We start from the raw sequence: 24,829 nt of genomic DNA, 5'->3' as shown, positions 1-24,829 counted from the left end.
TGTTAGTGGCTAAGCGACTTTGTTTTTCTTCATAGGTTTCATTTTGCTGACGTGCAGGCCTCACTTATATTATTAGCGGCAGGCGAAAAAGTAAAACGGACACCATTTAGCCGATGTTCGTAGGCTAAACGACTTTGTCTTTCTTCAGAGGTTTCATTTTCCTGACGTGCAGGACTCGCTTGTGTTTGCTAGCGGCTAAGCGAGTTTTCTGTTTGCTCAGAGGTGGAGCCCTTACCCTGACTCCACCTCTCATTTCCAGGCCGGACAGACACATGCACTTCCATGCATAGACGTTTATATATTAGATTAAATCAAAGTGAATTTAATTTTGCTTTTTTTGACTCTGATCAACAATGACAAAGTGAAAACAGATCTGCACAAAATAATTGATCACCTAAGTATTCACCCCTTTCAAGTCAGCATTTAGTAGGCACCTTTGGCAGCCATGACAGCCTTGATTTCTCTGCAGAATGTCCTTTTTGCACAATTAGCCATTTTCTTTTTTGTAATGCTAATGAATAATGTCTTTAAATATTAAAAGAGTCACTTCTTCTTCTTTGCATTTCTAATTGCAAATTGTACTTTTCTTTTTTTTTATTTTATTAATTTTATTGCAATCCATACAAAGCAATCAAGTTTTTACAAAAAGAAAAACTAAGTTAAAGAACAGATCGATCCCCACCCCTGAGAGAGAGAGCAAGCCAATTTGTAAACATACCTAAATTAATACGTTCTCTGTGCTTCCTGAACTTATTTTAAAATATTACTGATTAGATCCTGCCATGTTTTGAAGAAAGTCTGTACGGATCCTCTAACTGAGTATTTGATTTTTTCCAATTTCAAATAATATAACACATCGGTTTCCCACTGACTTAAAAGAGGAGAGTTTGGGTTCTTCCAGTTTATCAGAATAAGTCTGCGTGCCAAAAGTGTAGTGAATGCAATCACAATTTGTTTGTCTTTCTCCACTTTAAACCCCTCTGGAAGAACCCCAAACACAGCTGTTAATGGGTTAGGAGGGATTGTGAGTCCAAGGCTGTCTGAAAGGTAATTAAAAATTTTTGTCCAGAATAATGTTAATTTGGAGCAGGCCCAGAACATGTGACCCAGTGAGGCTGGGGCTTGGTTGCAACGTTCGCAGGTTGGATCATGCCCTGGAAACATTTTGGAGAGTTTTAGTCGAGACAGATGTGCTCGATATATAATTTTGAGTTGTATAATTGTATGCTTTGCGATATGGAGCTCGAGTGAATTCTCTGCATTGCTACTTTCCACTCCTTTTCTGATATATTAATTGAGAGATCTTTTTCCCAGTGTCCTCTTGGATCTTTGAAAGGGAGGGATTGTAAAATGATTTTATATATTGTAGAGATGGTGTCTAAGTCCTTGAGATTGAGCAATATTTTTTCCAGCATGGATGAGGGTGCAAGATGAGGAAAATCTGGAAGGTTCTGTTTAACAAAGTTCCTGATTTGAAGATAGTGAAAGTATTGTGTAGCTGGAATGTTAAATTTGGAATGTAATTGTTCATAGGATGCAAAGACGTTGTCTATATAAAGATCTCTAAGCAAGTTAATTCCAATTTTTTTCCAGATATTAAAAACTGCATATGTTTGTGAAGGTTGAAAGAGGTGGTTCTCTTGCAGGGGTGCCACAGATAGAAGCTTCTCCGTCTTAAAATGCTTTCTACATTGGTTCCAGATTCTAAGTGAGTGGAGCACAATTGGGTTATTAGTGTTTTGCCGATAACGTGTGTTTATTGGAGCGCAGAGCAGGGAATATAAAGAAGTACTGCAGGATTTTATTTCTATTGCGGTCCAAGCCTATGTATGTTCTTCTATTTGTGTCCAGGTTCTTATCGCCTGTATATTTGCTGCCCAGTAATAAAACTGGAAGTTAGGTAGAGCAATGCCGCCTTGTAAATTATACTTTTCTCATGTGGACAATTAGAAGGACAGTCTTCACATCAAGAAAGTGATAGGTTGCCAGCCAGGTCACCCCTTTTAATCCAAATGTAAATAAAAATGAGCAAAAAGAACACTTGATGGCATATTTAGTAGCCACAAAAGGAGATAAGCTGAAAGAAGTTTTCATCTTATTTAACAGAAATCAATCAGGTTGTCTTCAGGAGCTCTGTCCTGTTTACGATTTGAGACACCTTTCTCCAGGGTGTCCATTCTTTTATAGTCCTCTGGCCATTGGGGACTCAGTAGGAGTCTTCTTGCTGCTGTGTGTGACAGAAGAGACAAGATGTTAGTGACTGTGACCCCACTCATCCTGGGATTGGTATAGCGCACCTTCGATAAACCGGGAAGGTGGTCCTTTGAAGTGGATGTGCTATATTCATTATTATTTCTCTCAATTTTTTTGAAAGCCTTTACAACTATCTAGAATGTTTATATAAGCCACAAGTTTTTTATCAAGCAAAGCATGCAAAATTTATCTAAAGAAACAAATTACAATGTGTTCTGTAATTCAGGCTGGTTTTTATTTGATCACATATCAACAAATGTAGTCTTTCCCAGCAGCAATGGCATCAACCACCACTGGATGGATTACAAGTCCGTCAGATAAGTTGAATTTAAGAGAAATGCAAACATGAAGTTAATTTGGGATTTGCGGTCAAACATACTTTGACAAGGATTTAAGAACACAAACAAAATTAAACAAGAAGAACAAGAAAAACCACAAGTCACTTCATGCCAATTGTCATTTCTTGTAACACTTTGCTGTTTTGTTTATTTAGCTAAAATATTTTTTTTAGTCTTTATGTTTAACCAAAATTTTACATTTTAAATTCTTTGGGTAGGTGAAAACAACATCTTATTTGGTTTGCAATGTTAAGGAACTGAACATCAGTTCATTAAGAGTGGGAGCTGTTTTAGGAAGTTTGTATTAAAATGTATGTAAATATGAATATTTTACTCCACTCAAGTAAAGTCTATTTCTAATGTTATCTTTAAGACATATTACCTTTTTTAAGATGCTTTTCAAAGCCATCTGTCTTCCATATCTTCTGTTGACTGAAGGAAGGCAGGACCCTGCACTGTACTTGTACATTAACAACATGTTTTTTGACTGGGTGAGCTTGAGTATCCATTATAACTATTACAGGAAAAATGGAGTATTTAGGCAAAATTAAATTTGGAAACAATACTAAATTGATCCATCCATCCATCCATCCATTATCCAACCTGCTATATCCTAACTACAGGGTCACGGGGGTCTATTGGAGCGAATCCCAGCCAACACAGGGCGCAAGGCAGGAAACAAACCCTGGGCAAGGTACCAGCCCACCGCAGTACTAAATTGATTTTGAAGGAAATTGGAAATGTAAATAATGCCACTAAAATGCTCATAATTGTAAAGTTTCAGCAAAATATAAATTTCCTTATATGGCTAACGCCTTTATCCAGAAACTCAAAATTTCAGATAAAATTGGCTACATTTCTTTTTGCTTTGCTAATTGGAACAGAGGGAGAGACAGCAGTGAGATTTAAACCCACAACCTCAGGATTTGAGGTCCAAAGACTTACCCGGTATGCCAAAGCCTGCACAGTGCATACAAGGATGCTTTTCTTTTAATGCCATGTTGAGCTTTGGCACATAAAGTGCATTGTGCTTCAGAGATCTCGTTTAAATAGCATAAATGCTACACAAAGCGTCTGTTATTTCAGATCAAAATGCTGGAATAACTCAATCATCAGTTGCTTAGCAACAACAAATGGACTAAAGTCAGGGCATGACAGTGACTGGTCACGTGACTCCATAAACAACATTTTTTACTTTTTTCTATTTTATCCTCAGAGTTGAAACAATTAGTGAATGAATTTCAAAAGCACCTGCCAGATTGCACATTGTTTCCAATGACAACCAAGCTATTACTCTATTTTTAGACATGAGTTCCAGTGCTGTAGTTCTTTTTTCTAAATACATTCATGTACTATCCATAAAAATAGTCTGCAAAAACTTAGCAACGATTATGCAGTCTTAATAATTTTATATAGATCATATTATGCAATATGCAATGCATAGATTTTCAAATCTGTTTAATGTTATGGACAGTGCAGCCTTCCCTGGTAACTAATGGTGCAAGGCAGGAGCCAGTTGGATGTGGTCATGTGAAAGAGGGGCACAGACGACAAAAGAGGTAACTCACCTTTCATTGGTCACTCTGGTATTGTGCATCAAGCTGCTCGTGTATAGTGCTTAACTGTGTTTATGTGCCAGGTGAGCTTTAGATTTTTGTCTCTATTTTATTGCTTGCTTTTGTTTTTCCGTTTTTAATTTTTTGATCAAGAATGTATGTTTGGATTAAATATTTCTTTATTTGGACCCTTGCATATAAGACCTCCATGCTTTTTGTTTTCTATTAGGAAAATTGGATATTAGAAAAAAAAAAATCTTTACCAGTTCTGGTAGACCAGCATCATGCAATCAAATTGTTGGCGCAAGCAAGCCAATAAGAAACCTCAAGAAACATATTTCCTGAGCTACATCCACATTTTTACACATTGAAGGAATGATTTTGTCTCTTTCTGTTCCATCTTGATGGTTAAGGCGTGCTAAAAATCATTAATGTCAGGCAGGGGTTGGTTAAGGACAAGGAAAAGAAGAAAAATATGAGTTCTTGCTCGCTAAATGTGTAGCTTAACATGTCAGAAGAAAACTTGATTGGGTGGTCAGGTTTCCTAGTACCCTAAGGCACTGCATGTTTTGTAATATTTATGTATTTCTCTTGGGGGCAAAGATTAGGGGTATGTGTGGAAATGTTAGCAAAGGGCAGAGTGAATCAGCATTTCTCTTGAATAGTTCATTCCCAAATGAAACAGACCACTGTCCTTGCAAAGGCAAATGTGCACCCTGAAATGGCACCCTTACAACACCCACATCTACCTTTACAGTGCTGGCTACCAAGCCTGATGGCCTGCAAGGCAATGAAGGAGATTCACCATTGGCAGCATGATTGTTAATGTGGAAGGAATTTCTCAACCACAGGCATGAAGGTAGGTAGTGTAAAGTACAGAATTTAAAAAGTAAAGACAGTTCCAGAGAGCAGAGACATTAACAGGCCCACAAAGAACCACCCCTGACCACAGAGATAACTTAAGAGGCTTAACAAGAAGTAACATTGTGTTGGTTTGTAATGCTCCTCAAAGCTAGTGACTTTGTGAATCAACATGGGCATATCAATAATGGAAGAACAGAATGTGGAAGTGGAGAATGCGTTGGACAGTGCAATGGTGCAGTGATTAAAGTGCCAGTTACAAAGAAAGCAGTGATGTTGTTATGAAAGTATGATGTGTCATTTGGGATGAGCCTTTATTCTTGGTTTAAAATTTATTTATAATCTAAAATTGCTACCATACTGTGCCAGGATGACTAGTCAAGGTTAAGGTTTACCTTGAACCTGAGATTTGCACAGCATGTAGCTATTGATTTGAGATTGGCATGTCTGCTATTGTGGGATGATAATGTCATTGTCTTTTAGCCTCTTTCTCTTGGACTGGGTGAAAATCTGCTCCCAGGGACTTCATTACAAATGTTTGTAGTCACAATCATGACATAGGCTAATGGAATGGAGCAGCATTTATTATACTATGATACTATGCTGGACCAGTATACAGTATTAAAACAAATGTTGCATTTTTACATAAAGCTCTCTGTATTAGAGCTATCAATGTGCCCATCATCAACAGTGAACTAGATGTTAAGAATACCACAGCAAGTGTCAGACATTTTCGTTTTAAAGCTGCTGGGCTTACCCTTCATTACTGGATGATAAGGTGTGGGCAAGAGAATCGTTGCACCTCCACCATGACAGTAGTCCATTGAGGTAGCTGTGGCCATCTGATGAACAGATAAAGTACAGTTGTATTACATCGTGTGCAATCCAGAAAAATCATAAATGTTTCCATCACAAAATCTCAAATAGCTAAGAATAGCTTCCATTTGAAAATAAGCAGTTCACATTTTGAAGACCAGGCTAATGTATTAATTTTACTATACTTAGATTGATTATTAGTCAAGTTAACTTTCAAAACATTTATAAAGCACAGCCTGGATGACTTCATCAAAGGCAGAAAAACACTTCAGGTTTTAAGCAGAGGATGTGTCATTTAATGGCATGTACTTTAACAGCAAATATGTAGCAATGCAAATCTGACAGTGCAGTTGGATTTCTGCCCAATAGCAACCTCAAGTAATTTAGGATAATTCATTTCAACAAGACAGTACCATCTTCTTAAATAGTTTTGCAATGACTATGCTGTTATTCACATGATAAATCCCTAAATGTTACAAAAAAGAATTTGAAGTCCACCTTCATGCCCAGTTGGTCTAAATTAATTGTTATCAAGCTTATCACTGGGTGGCACAGTGATTAGTGCCGCAGTGTCACAGCTCCTGGCAGCTGGCAGTCCCGTCCTTTCAATTCAACTCAGATGAGTTTTACTGGTGTGACAAATTCACATTGGGATTGCCAAAGCAGAATTAAAAAATAAAAATGTATTTATAGCTTTAAATATACAATTATGTTTTGGAAGATCTTACTTACATTTTGGTAGAGTGTTTACAGAACTATGGTGCTGTTATGGGGTCTGGTGTCATGACAGCGTTGCTGAGTGTCTCTGGCAGTCTGACAAGCTGTTATGTACTTGGTCTCCATTCTCCTCCAGCAGCACTCTGAAGTGGGTCTTTAGGCTGAGCGGTGGGAAATTAGGGACTTTCCTGGTGAATCTGGAGAGGAATGGAATAAGAAAAACAACATTTACTTCTATAGCACATCTCATACAAAATATGTAGCTCAAAGTGCAAACAACTAAATTACAAAGAACAAATGAATAAATAAAATGACATGCAATGAAATACAAAATAAAAAATAAAATATGGTTTATTTGGGCCGTAACCTGCACATGTACTGGGCGTGGTTAGCAGCTGAGTGTGAAGCAGCTAGGATAAGGATCAGCACCTCCAATTGCGAGGTCGTGGTTCACAGCTGAAAATGGCTAGGGTGTCAACTCCAGTTTGGGGATAGGGTTCTGTCTCAAGTATATCGAGATCTTGTTCATGAGTGAGGGGCGAGGAGAGTAGAAGACCGACAGGTGGATTGGAGCCGTATCTGCAGTAATGTGGATTTGTACCAATCAGTCGTGGTGAAGGGAGAGCTGAGCTGAAAGGTGAGGCTCTCGATTTACTGGTAGATCTACATTCCTATCCTCACCTATGGTCATGAGCTTTGGGTAGTGACTGAAAGAATTAGAACATGGATACAAGCAGCAGAAATGGGTTTCCTTCACAGAGTGTTTGGTCTAAGCCTTAGAGAGAATGTAAGAAGTGGAGACATTTGAGAAGAGCTCAAAATTGAGCTGTTGAATGGAACCAGTTGAGGTGGTTCGGGCATCTGATTAGGATGCCTTTCGGACATCACCCTGGGGTGGTATTATGGTCATGTCCACCTACGAGGAAACCTCCAGACAGACTGACTCGATACATATCAATATCACCCCAGAGGAGTTGGAGGAGGTGGCAGGAAAGGGATATCTTGTCATCATTATTTAGACTGCATGCACTGCGATCCGGACCCAGATACATTACAGAAAATGAATGGATGGATGGGTGGAAATTAATAAGGAATGATTAAATATAGAATTTCATAATACCAATAAACAAGTAAGCAATAGAAGTTTAAGAAATTCCTAAACTCAGTTTTTAAGCCTCTAATGACTACAATGACGAGGGCAATGCTTTGGTGAGATGACCAGGGAGGAGAGGAAAACAAATCCTCCTGCTGGCGAGATGCTGGAAAAAATAAACCAGCAGGGGTTTCAAAATCAAATGAATACCAAACCCAGACTTTCCACTAAGCATACATGTGCTAAAGAAGTTCATTATTGTTTAACAGTGTCCTTAAGAGTAGACACATTGTCTCAATAGAGTTGGACTGTCTGCACTGCTTTCAACATCACAAATGGCCACAGAGTACTTCGACAAGATGGCAGTTGTGCAAGACCTGCTGCAGAAAAGAAGAACAGAAAATTGAGAAAAGTAGAGGTTAATAAATCTGGTAAATCTATAAAGTATGAGAGTAAACCTAAAAGTTAAGGCAATTTGAAAATTACGCAGTCAGATAGAAGCTGACCAGATACAACACATTCACAAAGGCTTATGAATAGTGTCAGCACACACAGTGGGTCGCTCGGCTGTTAGTCTAGTTGAAGCCAACGTCAAATGAACATGGACACTCAAGTGCAGATTGCATCAGTGTTGAACAACATGGCGTAGTGAGATTTCTTTGGGGCAGGGGGAGTGAAACCTGTTGAAATTCTTTCAAGTATAGGAGGGAGAACAGGCATGTCTCATTGAGAAGTTTATGAAGGGGTAGAAAGGTTTAAAACTAAAAGAACAAAGCTTGAGCTGATCAACCACCAATATTGTGCACACAAACCCACATCAACCTGACGAATGCCTTCCTCAGAGAAGTCCACTCTTACTGCACATTTGGATCTGCACATGCCATAATGCATGATGACTTTGGGTACCTTACATTTTACACAAAGATGGCTACCCAAACAGCTCACTAATCTGCACAAGCCAACATGCTTTGGTGAATATCAGCAGCAGCAATAAGAATCTTAAAGAGCAAAAGAAAATGTGAACACACCTCACCAGTTTTAGCATCATTACACTGGTTATATTTGTCCTTTAGAATTGATTTTAAAGAACCATTAATCATATATAATGCTCTAAATAATTTTGCTCCCTCCTACATTTTGGAGTGCCTGTCCCATTACATTTTTATTTGTGATCTTAGAACTTCCAATAGTTAGTGGTCTGCATATTATTAAGACTTAAGCATAACAGAAGTGATGTGGCAGACATTTGCTGTTATGCACCAAAAATCTGGAATACTTTTACCGATATAAATACAACAGGCTAATACCTTGGAACATTTAAAAAAAACAAAAAACATTTTTTAGTTTGGCTTTTTCATACCTGCATTTTAGTTCTGCTTGTATGCATAGAAATATCATATACTCGGGTTGATAAATTGTTCATCATATTCAAATCTTAATAATAGAGTTTTTAGTGCTATTTTATAACGAATGGCGCTATTGAAGTTTAATGTTAGCATTTGGCACTTTCAAGCAGGCAGTATATAGGAATTTTATTATGTTATCTATCTCTATATTTATGAATTTCAAAGGAACCCAATTTCAGAAACATCATTATATGAATCTATTTAATATTCATGTTTCTTCTTTTCATCACCACATGTTTAAATTATAATAAAGTGACAGTAGTCCCATAAGCTTGCTGTGTGGTGGCCCTCTGCCTCACTGCTGGACAATTTTTACAGAATCTATCAGCAATTAAAACACTAATTGTAATATTTTTAAACTGTCATGTCAAGGCAGTGGGAAGAATGACGAGAGATGTGGCCTCCACAAAGAAGAGCAGAAGTGTACACAGGAGGGACAAAGATTCAAGGTGACTGCAGACCCCTAAACACTGACAAATACAAATTCAACTATTAGAAAAGATTATTTACTAAGTCACCTCAGGACATATTATCCAGACTAGGTGCTTTTAGGAGCCACATAGCAAGTTAAATATACTACAAGAATAGGCTTGATTTGTGTGTTTTTGTTATGAATGTCTGATGCGTGTGAAATAAAAGAGGAATCTGACGCATTCATTGGTAAGCTGCCTCTGCTGCCAAGGAGCTGGTTACAAATTACATTATGCCAAGCAAAAGGTTTGAAACGACATGGAAACGGTGATTTATTATTTAAGACTATGCGGTTCAGGTACTGTATGTTATATTTTTTATGCTATCCTTTTGAAGCAAGCAATGTATCTATCAGAATGGATTAGGAAAAACAAGTACATGACAAAAATTCTTTTAAGCTATTAATCTATTATACAAAAGCATATTATCTTTTCTATGACTGTAGCAAAACCAAAGTTCTCCTGTTACAAGGATTAGTGTTTTGTCCACTTCTTTATTCATTTTATTTATTTCTTTTATTCATTTGATCATTTTTGTCTAATTTCTGTTAGACTGGTGATGCAAGCCATCCGTCTCCATATCCATTTTCAAAACCAATTTAATCATACTGGGTTGATCAGAATAGGTCAAAAATGACTCGAGTCCATTGATCTGTCAAAAAAGCTGGGCGACAGTAGTAAGGCAATCATTTGATGTGTGTTTTTGTGGGCCTGTTGAAGTCTGTGCAACAATGTTTGAACACGTGATGGTATCAGAGCGGCCTTTGCAGATCAGGTCCCTTCATATTAGTAGCATACACCCAGTCCAATGTTATTTCCTATCTTGTGCCCTTTGCTGCCAGGATAGGCTCTGCACACTAGGACCCTGAACTGGATAAAGGGGGATTCAGAGTGAGCTGAGCACACATTATATTATCTAGGAGCATAATGGAGAACATGTGTACATACAGTACATGCATTATTCATTTTCTGAACCTTCTTTTGTCAGATTATGGTTTGTGGGAACCTGAAGCCTTCTACAACAGCAGTGTGCACCATGCAGGAACCAACCTAGGATGGGACATGTTAACTGGGTCTATGTCCATATTCACACACACACTCCCTCATACTGGGACAATTTAGATTTTCCAGTTTCTCTAACTTGTGCATTTTTGGGATATATTGAGGAAAGTGGAGAACAAAAAGAAAATGCATGTAATGATAGGAAAGAATGTGTACTCTCTATAGAGACAAAGGCTTGACCAGGAGTTTAATCTGTGACACAAAGGGACTGTTACAGTATGTGTACCTCCTGGCCTCATTCCTCAGCCAAAAAATGTCAGGAAGAATTTTTTTTACCAAAAGTAGTTCTTCACTTAGATGAAACACACAAGGCAGTGATAACCACATGGAAAACTCAACTAATAAAAGAAGGAAGTCTACTATATAACTGTGTCTTCTGTACTGGTCTTTATCATTAGCGTCTTCTTGTTTGGTTTTGCTGCCTTACCAAGTTCCATAGTACATTGTTCCTTCCAAATCCTTATCTTTCTTTCCTCCCCACTGGTTGGAAGTGCTTCCTTTTACCTGCAATTGAAAGAAAGAAGGGTGTCAAAAAAACAACACTCCTCTGGTTTCCAACGTTCTGCTTTGAAATAAATTCATACCTTGGTAAGAGCACACTGTAGGGCTTTGTTTAGGGTGGAGCTGTCTGCTGTTTATGCATGACAAGAGATTTTGCCTACATAGTGTTCTTGTCTCTTGTAAATTAGACTCCATGTTTATGCAAAGATTTGTATCACTAACAATGGAAATATCTCTGGTAATGATGCAGCGTGACATCTTTAGTTACTGGTTTGCTTTCTACTGCCAGTCAAATGTGTTCCCATTTCTATTCACAGTTTATAGTTCTAGGGTTTTGTACCGTGTTAGCCATTATAAATGTAGAGAAAAGCCAAGCAAAATGACACCTGTTATTGGCTAACTAAAAAGATTACAATATGCAAGCTTTCGAGGCAACTCAGGCCCCTTCTTCAGGCAAGATGTAATACAGAAACTGGAGTTCCCTGTGTTTATATCCACGCACTAGGACAAGAAACAACATTGGTAAATCTTTAAATGAGAAATCTTAAATGTAAAAAATTAATAGATTCATCCAGGCTAAGATTAATTTAACAAGAGAGAGAAGAACAATGTATGGTCAAGATCTTTGGATAAGATAACTGTCCAACAAAGTCTTTTGAAGTTTGTAATGAGTTTTTCAAAACAATGTGGATCTGTAGACAGGTTATCTGTGTCAGTCTGAGAGAGGCAAACAGTCCTCATACCTGGCCATAAAACTCTTGACTTTATTCAAGCCGTGTTGTAATGTATTAAATTTTAACATCAGTTTCACTTCCCATTCTTTTCTCTCTTGCTGTGTTTTGAAGTTGCCCATAAGCACTGTGACTTTAAAGTCCCTCTTACAGTTTCCATGGCTGTTGAAGTGGGCCGCTACAGGAACTTCTGTGTTGCCATGTTTAATGTGGAATCTGTGCAAATTCATTCTCTGGCGGAGTGTTTGTCCAGTTTCTCCCACATAGAGTGCAGTGTCAGGACATTTCATGCAGAGAATTAGGTAGACCACATTAGATGATCTGCAGGAGAATGATCCCTTTACGTGATGTTCAAGTCGGCAGTGTGGTATAACTATACGGTCTGTATTATATATGTGGGCACACGTTTTACATCTTTTCTGTAGGCAAGGAGATGTGCCATTTTCTGTTGATTCACTTAGGGAGCTTCGGACAATTAGTTGCTGAAGGTTTTGTGGTTGTCTGTATGCCAGGAGGGGAGGTTCAGAAAATACATTTTTCAGTGTTTGGTCATTGTTTAGTATTGGCTGAAGTTCTTTTATAATTTTTTGAAGTGTTTCAAGATGTGGGTTGTAGATGACAACAAGGGGGATGCATTTCTTGTTGTCTTTGTTTTTATATTCCAGAAGGTTGTCTCTGGGTATGGCAGTAGCTCTTCTTATTTGAGTGTCTGTTGTTTTGGGGGTATAACCTTGTCTGATGAAATCTTGTCTGAGCTCCTGCAGTTGTTTATCCCGGTCTGTCGGGTCTGAGCAAATACGATCGTACCGTATTGCTTGGCTGAAAATAATGGAGCGCCTTATATGCTTGGGGTGGAAGCTATTATTTCTTAGGTAGATGCGTCTGTCTGTTGGTTTGTGAAAAACAGAAGTTACAAGGGTGTTGTCTTTCAGTGGTGTCAAGGAAGCTGACTTCTATTTTTAAGTAATTAAGCTTCAGCTTTATGTTGGGGTGAAAATAATTATATTCATTATGGAAATGGAGAAGGTCCGTCTCACTGGCAGTCCAGATTATGAAGATGTCATCTATGTAACGGAGATATAACATTGGTTTTAAGATGCACATTGACTTGAAATCTTCCTCCAATTTTGCCATAAATAGGTTTGCATAGTGAGGTGTAAACCGACAGCCTATTGCAGTCCCCATTTGTTGCAAGTAGCAATCTTGTCCAAAAGACATTGAATATAATTCTTTTCACCCTAAAATATAGCTGAGGCTGAATTACATTGTCCTTTGACAGTGATATTGCCTGTTCCTTTTGTGTAATTCCATCTCCTGATCACACTTCTTTGACTCGGCCGATGGTGATCATTATGAGATCTTAATAATCCCCATTATCATTTCTAATTCTGGGTAGTGGAAAAAAAACCCAATGAATTTGTGGTTTCAAGTCAACTAAATGAAGTTCTTCTTGGTTGGTTAAGGTGCTTTACAGCTGAGGAAAAACTCTTGAATTATAGTCTGTGCTGCTTTGGATTGAAAAGATCTAACTGAAGTGGTTTAAGAATTACATGAGATTGTTAATGTGGATCATTATATTCTAATGATTTCAGTTTTTTTGCAGAAATAAAATACAAGAATCTGATTATCTGGAGATAAAGAAATGCAGCTCTGTAATAATACTGGAAAATGTAACTGAGAATGGTACGGGAATGGGAAAACCAAAAGAATAATTTGCTTACCTTTAGTACCATCCCATTTGGTCTAACTCATTGGTGAGTTTAACAACATTAGCTCCAAGTGCCTTGAGGGAATATAATTTTATACAAGATGGGAGAAAATGCAAAAAGTTTAAAAAAGCAATTATAGTCAGAGAATGGAATAACACATTACAGTAGATACAAAGAGAAAAAAGAAGAAAGGGGCAGATAGCCAGACAGTATGTAAGATATGTCTTTAAACATAACTTAACATAAACTTAAACAGAATACTATTAGGGTATATTGTGGCATGGCCCTGTTAAAATCTGTAACAGTAAAGTAAACCAAACAGAAATAAGATTCGGAAATCATAATTGTGCTTTAGAGCCAGCTGCTCGCGTTTCTTTTTACTGTAGCATATAATATACACTATATAGATTAGAACAGTTTTAATTGTCCTTATTGTGGCTCTTTCAGTAAACATATTGCCGGGCCATGTCCCATATGCAACATTTATTGGCTTAATGCTGACAATTGACCAGTTGGCAGTGAATCAGCTGTGGTCTGCCCAGAAAAAGAAAGATAATCCAGCAGGCACTGCATCACTTGCTGCATCACTGGACTTATCAAATGTATCTGATGTCAAGCACAACATTAACTTGATTACTTAATATTTTGTGCAGCAAATGTTGTCCTTGTTATGTGCTACATTTTTGTTTGCACTTACATGTTCTCCAAATTAAGTGTGAATGGTGTTCAAAATTCACCTGTAGCTAAATAAAAATGTCAAGTTTTACTGGTACAAGTTTGCTTTTAAAAATCCTGGAAAAGTAACTAAACCAGTAAAAGAGATGTGTATTATTTATAATTCTTCTATTTCTTTGTCTTCATCTTTTCCCATTTCTATGTGGAGTCGATAGACTTGATCCACCTTCTCCAAACAGCTCGGTTCTGCACCTTCTTGCCAGTCAAGCCCTTTTCCTTCAGATCTTCTTTTACTTTATCCAAAATTGATAAAAAAAAATCTATTAAATTGCTGACATCACATCTGGTGAAGACTGTGGTTTTGTGCCTGGAGATGAAGCATAGGAAACAGAACAACTGACCGTGTAAAATGTCCATGAAATGGTGACACATCTAAATAAATCAAACCACAAGATGGCACAGATAAGATGTTAAACATTGCAATGAGTTGAAAAACAGATTAAACGATATCAATGTTTGTTCAACGGATTCTTAGATTACAATTTCTCTGAAAATAGAATGACTCCAAGAACAACTGAAGTGAATTAAACAAAGGTGTTTTACTAAATGAACAATAAATACAAGAAGAGGGTAGAATGTTCTAAAATAAATTAGGAAAACAGTGAAACTAGGGCCATCTTTCCCCTTTTGAAAAGGTTCTCTATCTATATTGTTCGAAAAGGGTGCTCACCTTAAACACACTAAAGTACACTCCCTTCTTATCTCTACTACCTTTCTGGCCTCTTTTCCACCACCAGTTGAAGATAAACCTTTGCCTGACTCTCCTTAGTTCACTGGACTTCTGGTCAGAAGTGCCTTTTTAAGGCCAGACCGACAATCACTTCCAGATAACCTATAATCATTTATTTTAAGTTCTCTGGAGGCCATCTCTTGCTGAACGGGTTGAACTTTCCCTAGAAGCACCAGGTACTAACTTATATAGCATCCTCAACATAGAATTGTACTTGGGGGACCTAACCTGGCTGTTCTTTCTGGTTCCCTTGTGAGACCACCCTACATTGCCCTCTAGGGACTTGGGGAACGCCAACACATTAAGTAAAACTACTCTTCACTCTTGAGCCTTGCCTAACCCAGATCTTCACAAGTAGCACCCCCTTCTTTTTCTAAATAGTGACCCAAATTCTGTTCTCTATATAACTAACATTGTTCATTGACATGTCAATTCATGCTGTGCTAAACTTGTAGATAAGTTAAACAAATTGAAATTAAACTTTACTTAAAGACTGAAAGCGCTGTGGCACAAAATCCAGTACTGCTTTCCCACAAGCTAAAGAAGAATGGTTCTGAATTATGTTCTGGTCATTGTCTATGTGAAGATTACATGTTCTTCTCATGTCCTCCCACATTTAAAGTGGCAAATGCTTGTGTGGTTCTGTGTATGTGATCAATTAGCTCACCCAAACAAGAATTGCCTTAAACAGATATATAACTGTATCAGAAGATAAATAAATATCATTCACTATTTTTTTCCATGTATCTTCTTTAAGTTTCTCCTCTGTAATTTCTAGAGTACCCTTTTGAACTCATTTGCTTTTAACATTTTTCTGGTATTGCAGCCTGATAGCACTAGAATCCTGGGTTTGAATCTTATCATGGATATTCTACGCAGGGTGTTGCTCCCACTCAGATATCATAGGTGGGATGTAAAGCTAGGACCTTGGAATAACAAGCAGCAAAGTCTACCATTCAGCCAGTTCCACTACCACAAGTTTATAAATTTCAGGCCATATCTGTTCTCCCCATGCCTATGTGAGCTTCCTTAAGGTGAATTGGTGTCTTTGCACATCCAAAAACATGCACGTTTGGTTGGTTGGCTGTTCCAGATTGACTCTGTATGAGTGAGAGTGTGGCATGGGCCCTGGGACAAACTAGCACCCTATTAAAGAAGGATTGTTGTCTCAAGCACATTTCTGACATTGGCTATAGTTTCCCAGTACTTTTTTTTACTGGAAGTAGTGGGTTTACACAAATGAATGAATGATTGAGTAACCTGGTTTCCATTAAAAAGCCCTGACAGGATGAAAATGTGAGCTTACAGCTACCTCCAACTGACATCATGCTCTTTTAACCAACCGCTTGCACTCTTCCCTGACATATCATCTAACATGACTCATGGTGTTCACTGCTTCAGGACTTTGCAGGCTTAGATCTCTGAGTGACACTTGATAATGGCTATGCCATTCAGAACAAAGGCCATTACTAACACATTGAGAGCAAGAACAAAGCCAGCACTGCACCAGGTCCCCAAAAGGGGAGGCTCATTATGACATTGTGGAAAAAGCAGGCTGCGTCTATTGTGGTTAAGCTTCCTGTCCCTGCCGTGTATCAAAGTTAGATCAAAAGCAGTTTCCATCATTTGGTCCTTCAGTTATGTCCCAGTTTTCCATGAAAGGGGATGAGACATTAATGAATTTGAACTAAAACCTTTACACTGCTATAGAATGCTGCTGCATCAGAAGGCATTTGTTTTAGATCATATTGTTTTAGGAGTATTAAAGGAAACCATCAAAACAAATATTCATTTGAGGTTTCTTTCATTATTTAATTAAAGCAATTCATTTAAAGCTTTCCTTCTGATATTATAGCTCTCATGAGGAGCACAGATGTAGGGATGCATACCCAAAGCTGCCAGGAAAGGTACTACCATGAATTGAATAAAGCCAGTCAGAGAATGCCATGATATGTTAGAACCTGTAATTTTTTTAAGAGTATGTAAATTTAAAGTTTGTGCCATTATGTTATTAGGCCTTGTCTGAGATCTTTATTGCAGAGTCTTTAAATTGCCGCAGACGCTGCTTTTTACATTGAAGTATTCATTTCAGTCATTTGCACAGGAAAAAAAAAAAGATTGAAAAACATAAAGAGCATTGCATATCATTCATTAATGGGGAATGCTCTTGCTTAAAGTAATTTTCCTATCAGTAATTTTCTAACATGTTGACAGATGAAGTGTCAAGGAGAGGCAGAGCTTTTCACATCAGGGAAATGGAAAATATGTCAAAGATAAACACTGGGCAGAGAATTTATCAGAGTCCTATTGTACCCCAGTGGTCAAATTTATTTCACAAGCTTGTTATTTCCATTCATGTGGGAGTGTGTTTGGGTACGAAATGCTGGCTTTGCCTTTGTTTGGGTTTTTTTGCTGCACAAATATGTTGATTTGATTCGCTTTCCCTCACCCTGTTTCTGCTTAAATTATCAATCCATGGTACTGTTTGGTGCTTTTCATCCACAATATAATACTTTAGATGCAGAACTTGTTTACTGCTAGCCTTTAATCTTTAGAAAAAGATTATCTATCTATCTATCTATCTATCTATCTATCTATCTATCTATCTATCTATCTATCTATCTGTATTACTTCTCAAAAAAAATTAAGGGAACCCTTAATCGTCACAGTCTAACACCAAGTGGGTTGGGATATCAATCTGTCCAGTATAAGGGATTGTGAATCAACTTTACCTACTTTAGTGCAGATAAAAGGGACAACAGGTACACTGGAGAGGCAACCCCCCAAAATGGGAGTGGTTTGGCAGTTGGTGCCCACAAACTATTGATCTCTCATTGTCCCTCCTGACTGAATTTCTCTAGTTTTGCATTTTGCTAGTGTCCTTGTCACGACTGGTAGCATGAGACAGTACCTGCAGCTCATTCAGGCTACGTGGGCAGTCCAGTTCCTCCAGGATGGCTCATCTCTTGGTATCTCCACCCTGCTTTTGAGACTGTGCTGGGAGACACAGCAAACCTTCTTGTGAAGGCTCGTATGGATATATTGGGAGGTCCGAACTACAAAGGAAGCATTGGGTGCAAGAAAGGGTGTCATTGTAGGGCACACTTACACACACACACTCCCACATTCATTTAAAATGGGCACATTAAGAGTCAATATTTATTTTTTAGAGTGTGACAGATGCCCGGGGCCCATGCCTGGCCAGGACGCCCCCTCACCACATCTGCTAGGGGGACAAGGGTGGGAAGCCCAGTATCACCCTCTGGACACTAGTTGGCAGCCTCCCTGGGTTGCAGTGGTGCCTCGGACTCCCCCAGGGCTTCATGAGGGTTGGAGTTCTGTGCAGCTCTGTGGCCCCTTTTGGACACTGGTTTCGCCTTACCCCGGAAGTGCAGCCAGATGTCGGCAATCAAAGAACTGGAGCATTTCCGGGTACCCAATAAAAGGGAGCCAACGACCACCACTCAGCAGCCAGAGTTGGGAGGAGGAGGACAAAGCTTGTGGAGGAGTGGTGGTAGAAGAGAGAAAAGGAGTGTTAGTGTGGTGCTTACTGTACTTGGGACTGTGTTGTGGCTGGAGGGATTACGGGGAAGACATGCCCTCCAGCTGAAGAAAAATAAAAGTTACTTTGTTTTTATACATGCCTCCGGGTCCAGTCTGTGTATATAGCACCTTTTCTAACAAAAGAATAAAAGAAGATGAAGAAAGTGCACACAGACAAAATGTGAATATGCTAGGATTGCAATGTAGTTCAGCATTATGGGAAGCCAGAGGCTATACTAGAAGCTGTAGGTGCACCTAAAGAACTAATTCTGCATGATCCACCAGTCCTTGGCAGGACACTGTGTTCCATTAAAGCATTTGGATCCCCTCTATAACGTCTATGGTAACAGTTTAAGATGTAGCTTAAAGGTTGCTGCATTCTACTTATGGGTTCTTTTGCTAATGTTTTCTGCAGGTTTTCTTCCAGGTAATAAATAATGCAGGTGTCTTCAGCTACAGAGACTAAAGGGTGAGCTACCTTAATCGATGTTCACACTGAAGCTAAAAGTAACTCAGATGTGATTTTTGGCTCATATCCTTTTTATATTTGACTGTTCAAATTAATTTTGCAAGAGGTTCAAATCAATTTGAGTGTGTACAGATATCTGACCAGAATGTGCCTTGCATGTGCAAAATTAATTAAAACAAATTTATCAGACAGATGTGACCTAATAGACAACAATGAATGCCAACAGTCCTGGAATCCGTAAATTCACTGGCTTATAATGGCAAAAAGTGAAATAGAAGACAAAAAATGATATCTGATACTTTTAGATGGAATAATCACTACTGCATCCATATGTAAAGAATTGTGAACATGAGAGAGGAGCCTGATCTGGGAGGAGTGAGACATGGTGAGTTTTGATGCAAAACAGTGGATTAACAATATGTCAGAATGTCAAGGGAGATGTTCAATGAATTATGCCATTGTCTGTCTGCAGGACTCTTAGAAGAATATACTTTTGACCATATCCTTTAGAAAATACAGAGAATTTGGGCTGTTAATACTCATTAAGTCTTCAACCTTCCTTTCTTTTCATTGATACTGTCATCTAACCTGCTACTGTCAGACCTAACAAAGAAAAATTATTTGGGGTGTGCAAATCTCCAGACAAATACAATTCTGTCATTCAAACGCAAGTTGCATACAGTACATCTGTATCCGATTTAGTCTCACATAACAAAGTGGTTTCGGTCTCATCTGAAATGTTCTTATTCCATGTGTTTATTTGCTGCTCACACTTCTTTAAAATATTGTATTTGTGTTAAACAGAAGAAAGAAAACGAGCTGTAGTGTAAACATATGAAATCCTCCCTCTTCCAGAATTCCAGGTTTGTGTGCTGACAGACTAATTACAATGCAGTGACCAAGGGCCTCATGTATAAACGGTGTGTAAGCACAAAAATGTTGTATAAGAACGTTTCCACATTCAAATCGCGATGTATAAAACCTAAACTTGGCGTAAAGCCACGCACATTTCCACGGTAGGTCATAACCCTGTCGTACACAAGTTCTGCACTTGGTTTTGCAGACTGGTGGCACCCAGCGTCAAAGCAGTGCTACTGTTCCTGTGTGGTTACCCTTTCTTTTTTAGATCCACATCCTTGACGTGGCTTTATAAATACACTGAAATTAACCGCATATTGTTTATTAGTTTAATGCATCTGATTGTAATTAACCTGTAAGAATATAATGGTCCACAGAATGGTCAAACTATTCCAAATACCATAACTGCTTTAGCGTTGTTACTCTCACTGCACCTTCTTCTTCTTCTTTCAGTTGCTCCCATTAGGGGTTGCCACATCGAATCATTTTTTTCCATATTACTCTCACTGCACCACGCAGAGTATTTATATTACAGTATCTGAGTGTGAATCACAGGAGTACAGCAGCTGATTGGAAAGAGAATTATCGATATACAGCATCAAGCACACGTTGCCTCAGCCACGCTGTATATTGAACTGCTCTCATACGGCAAATGCTTCAGAGCCTTTCCTCGCGGTTCAGAAACAGTTTCATCCCAACAACTCTAAATGCAATCAATCAGTCCATCAAGTGCTCCTTGTAGAACGGTTTGTACTTATAAGTACAATTACCTCACTGTAAACTTGTACTACAATTATAATATTGCACAACCTGAGCCACTTTATAAAGCGCGTATTTACATATGATGACGATATCATTTTTAAGATGAAATGCAGCAAAATATGTTTATTATATTGAACAGATAAAACTTTAACTTAATTTAAATAATCTATATTGTTAATAATTAAACATGTGAGGACACGGTGCCGCAGCACTATTGAGCCACTGGAGCTCCGTTCACGGATTGTTCCTGCCTCGCTCTATTCTTGTTGGTGCTGACGTGACACTGGAAGGATAGATGGATGAAATAATTAAATACATACTATGAAGATATTGCAATGTTCCTTAAAAGCTTTGAAGAATCGGCATTCTAAGCTTACATACGGCTTAACGTTAATTACAGAGCTGATTGTATGGCGATTGGGTATTTGGAGAAAGAAAAGGACAGGAATTGAGGGTTAGTACGTTTGAAAGAGACAGTACTGCTACAATAAAGTATTTCATCGAAGGTCACGCATGCCACAGCAAGCATCTTGTGTGAGACATGACCAATCACTGCACCACCATGTTCCCGTGTTTAATAACATGCTTTAACTCCTATCATCATGAAAATGATATCACGTATACATCTCAGTATTTTAATTATTCAAAGAGCTGTAATATCACGAATGTAATGGATTCTGTGTCCCTTCGGAAGAAGAAAAAGCCCGTTTAAGAAGCACGTAGTGATTCACACACACAGAGCACATAGAAGATCAAATACAAAACAAAGCATTTAACGTGCTACTTTAGTTACAATGGGATTTGATAAACTGGTAAATTTAACAATTTTAAGATGAAGTTTATGATGTTCTACTTTAATAACAAAATAAAGTACGTGATTAAAATGGAAATTTCAAGATTAAAGTTGACATTTCGTGCTTTTTCCCACTGTGTGCCTTTTTTTTTTCTCTGTACCCTAATAAGCTTTCATATGACACTCAGACGACTATGATATCTGACAACTTCTTTTTAATTTCGGGCACTGTGGGAATTTGTGAACTTGAGCTTTTGAGTTTCTCCAACACGCTATGCCACTCATTCAACTTCCTTTTGTTGTTTATACCACTGTTTAAACCAACAAATGGTGCGTTTTTCCTTGCCTCCACTTGGTAGTCGCTTAAATTCTTCCATTTTATCTCTTGATTTTCCCATTGTCTTTTCACAGAACTCTAAGCTTAAGGGCTATTTATATTGATTTGCATATTCAAAGAGGCGTAATTCTGGGAGGAGTTGGGGCAGGACAGTAGGCGCGTGCACGAATGTTACTTTTCACGCTGACCGGGATTAATGTAGCGGAAGAACGTGGAAGAACGCGGAAGTTTGCGAACACACAGATTCCTGCATTTGGATTTTTCTGTGCGTAAGCACATTTCGGCTTTTGTGCTTATGTCATGTTATAGTGCGAATTCTATGCACGCCGTTATGCATGAGGCCCCAGGACACAAATCTGTGGAAACACAAGGAGTTTGGGGATTTAAACTTACCTTAGAAGTGCAAGGTGCTGTCATGAGGCCTGGATTTTCTAGTCATATCTCTACCAGGAGTTGGTCCCAATGGAATTTTTGTTTGCGGACCCTACAGGGAGAGGAACCCAAAACCAAAAAAGCTGCTCTAGGCACAGCATGAGGAGAACCATAAAACAGATACTACTATTGTCTGTTATATAAGATCTCATATTACAAAAAGCCTTCAGAGTAATAAATAAATAAAATGTCCATCAAGACTCAAGTTCAGCAGCGCCTATGTCTTCCTATCTTTTGTCTCCCCAAACACCACCATTGGTTTCAGTCTAATTTTGATTTTGCCCAGTATAGACAGCCATAGCATTACATGGGTGCTATGATAGAGTCTAGGTTAATAATACTATTTTGACATATGGTCATATTTGTCCTGAATCAAAGAATGACCAGGTACACTAACATTTTGTAAATATAAAGAGTGTGCAGCTGAAAAAGTAATTTCATGTGTGTTGAAGGTCATAACTGTGCCGGCTGTGTTTTGCATATTGTCTCACTGCCCACATACCCAGCTGTGTAGTTTATTATGACATAAAACATTTTAGCCACACAAGTGAAAGCAAAGTGTTTTTCATTGACTCTACCAAAAGTAGTCGGAATTACTGTTTTCCTACAAGTACCCTACAGCAGAAACTCTGAGCAATTTTGTGACTCCAACTTCTTTAATTACAGTGAAAACAATAAGAAAATGAGCAACAATAATAATAATTCTGCCAATGAAATAAGGTATCATTGTTTTTAATGATTGTTATTATGCTAAGTATTACATTGCATGTTGAGCTTTGTTTTGGCACTAGAGACGAGACACTTCTTGTTTTTTTGTTTTTTTTTTAATATGCTTTCAATAAGCTGGAGAGACTTCAGCTCCAATAACTAATTGTAAGATAAAGAAATGGCTAAAAGGTTTAACCACTTGGGGGCCTTTGATGTATTTATGTTTACTTATTTGGCTGGCACCTTTATCCAATATGACTTATAAAATTTGTGATACAACTGGTTACATTTCTTTTGGTTTTCTAATTGGAGCACAGGCTGGTCAAGTAACTGGATGGTCACACAGTGTTAGTAGTGGGATTTGAACCCACAAATTCTGGATTTGAAGCCCAACGTCTTAACCACAACACCACATTGCCTGGACTAATGGACAAGACACAAAGGGCTGATTGAAATAACTAATCATGCTGGTGGACTTCATCCATCCATCCATTCATTATTGCCCTCTGGACAACATCAGGCATAAAGCAAGGTTAAACATCTCGACATTATTAGGCATTGTACAGGAACCATTCCAGAGTAGACTCAAGCACACCCATGCCTGCACATGGCAGGCCAATCAGTTTTCTAATCCCAAATCAAATTTTAATAATTTGATCAGTGCAATGCAAATCCTGTTGGATGTTGGACTTTTTAGATGATGGTTTGGAAGAGCCAGTTCTCTATGAGGGCTAAATCTGCAAGATATTCCAGCTGATCCAGCACCTGGAGCCCAGGGTCGCCGATCTGGAGGAGGAGTTGGCTGACCTGTGTTGTAATAGAGAATTGGCGGACTTGGCCCAGGTGTCCTTTAGAGAGATAGTGTGCACCCCCAAGGTGGTGTGGGAGGAGATTCCAGACCAGACAGGTAGGAATAGGTGAGTCACGGTCACAAGGCGTAAGGTAAAGGGTGCATCAACCCCAGAATTAGAAGTGTCAAACCGTTATCATGTCCTTGCGGAGCTGGACGGTGTCTCTGATAATTCTGAGGTGGTAGACAGGGATGAAGCGCCGCAACAGACCACCTCAAAACCAGTTCCCAAAAAGAGAGAGGTAGTGATAGTTAGGGACTCGATCATTAGGGGGAATTGAAGCGCAGATTTGCTCCAGAGAAAGAGAGTCTCACACAGTGTGTTGCCTTCCGGGAGCACAGGTGGGAGACCTCCCTGGAAGGGTGGATAGGCTCTTGGCCAGAGCGGGGTGAATCCAGTTGTCATTGTCCATGTTGGAACAAATGACATACATAATGGTAGTCTGTCAGATCTGCGATCCAAATTCAAAGAGTTAGGTTCCAAGCTGAGGAGCAAGGCAAGTTTACAGGGGGATATTATAGTCATGGGGGACTTTAATTATCCAAATATTAACTGGGATAACCTTGCAGATGGAGGAGCACAAGAGCAGGAGTTTTTAGAAGTAATCAGCGACTGTTTTTTAACACAGCATGTTAAAGCACCAACACGGGTTGAAGCCTGTCTGGATTTAGTATTCTGTAATAATCAGGATAGAATTGAGGGTGTAGAGGTGATTGAACCACTAGGGTCAAGTGACCATAATGTAATACAGCTCTCAGTATTTTGTAAGAGTACAGATGCAAAGACTAAAATTGTTAAGTTGAACTTTGGTAGGGCTAATTTTGAGCAGATGCGACAAAGCCTAAATAGGATAGACTGGGATAAGCTTTTAAATGTGGAGACAGTCGAGGAGCAGTGGAACAAGTTTAAAAATGTTTTACACGTAATGCGGGACAGATACATACCTAAATTTGGAATTAATAGGAAACTAAAAAAAACTCCACGATGGATTAATAAAGATTTAAAAAAGAAGTTGCAAAGGAAAAAACTGCTTTATAGGGCATATAAGACTAATGACTGCAAAGAGAATCGTAGCGCGTATGAGAACATGAGGGCAAC

General features: G+C 38.5%; 1 long non-coding RNA gene across 1 annotated transcript in view; it reads left to right on the top strand.

The window, feature by feature from the left end:
• Positions 1 to 4,000: 4,000 nt before the first annotated feature.
• The window catches only part of LOC120533636, a 100,494-nt gene continuing 79,665 nt past the window's right edge, over positions 4,001 to 24,829 (top strand). Inside the window, exon 1 of the long non-coding RNA XR_005634583.1 lies at positions 4,001 to 4,150. This is a non-coding gene — a long non-coding RNA (uncharacterized LOC120533636). The remainder of the gene's footprint in view (positions 4,151 to 24,829) is intronic.

This window comes from Polypterus senegalus, chromosome 8, assembly GCF_016835505.1.
Source record: "Polypterus senegalus isolate Bchr_013 chromosome 8, ASM1683550v1, whole genome shotgun sequence".
NCBI lineage: Eukaryota > Metazoa > Chordata > Cladistia > Polypteriformes > Polypteridae > Polypterus > Polypterus senegalus.
This window is presented reverse-complemented; position numbering and strand designations above follow the sequence as displayed.